Below are 780 nucleotides of genomic sequence, written 5' to 3'. Positions count from 1 at the left end.
TGGATTCCGGGGGCCAATGGCAGCGCTGGGGCTGCAGGCCGGGGCCGCTGATTGGCTGCGGCGGGATTCTTAGCCCTGCGCGCCCCCCGAGTTCATGTCTACTGGGCTGAGTCCGGCCGGCGCCAGCGCTGACACGGGGCTGCGGGATGGTACAGACAAGGCCGGGAGCAGCGGAGCTCGCCCTCGCCCTCTGAGCGGGAGTCTTGCCCCGCATCCCCTGCTCCGAGCAGCCTCCCATCGCTCCCAGCCCCGCGGGGAGCTCTGCACACGCTGGGAATTCGCTTCCCTGCCCTGGGAGGAGATCGGTGTAAGTACGTGGGTGGGGGACAAAAACGCGCTGGTTTTTCACCGGGCCTCTCCTCTCCGCCTGCCTGCCTGGGTGTCAGCCCGAGCTGCTGCGCTGGATCCGGCCTCCCCGGCCTGGAAGCCAGCTGGGAAAACTCCTGCTGCTGTTTGTTGGGAAGAGAAAAGTTTCCCCGGGGCTTGGCGGCTGCCGGAGCCTCTCCCGGGGGGCGAGGGAGGGAGGGAGAGGGCAGGCGACCCCCGCGCCAGCCCTTCCCCCGCCCGATACACTAACCCTGCCTCTCCGCTCACAGGTGCTGCCCGCTCCTGCCCCGCGGAGAGAAGGACCCGGTGACTGTGGCTCCCCTCGCCCTTGTTCCTGGCGCCGGGTCAGCGATCGCCGCCGCGGCAGCAGCGACCAGCCCCCGCCGCCGGTCACGCCTGGTCGGGGGGCGGGCAGGGGAGCCAGGGCGCCGGGATGGAGGTGGCCACGGACCA

This window comes from Gavialis gangeticus, unplaced genomic scaffold (assembly GCF_001723915.1).
Source record: "Gavialis gangeticus isolate Ggan-Ray unplaced genomic scaffold, GavGan_comp1, whole genome shotgun sequence".
Classification (NCBI taxonomy): domain Eukaryota; kingdom Metazoa; phylum Chordata; order Crocodylia; family Gavialidae; genus Gavialis; species Gavialis gangeticus.
The sequence above is the reverse complement of the archived record's forward strand: the minus strand, read 5'-3'. Positions refer to the sequence as shown.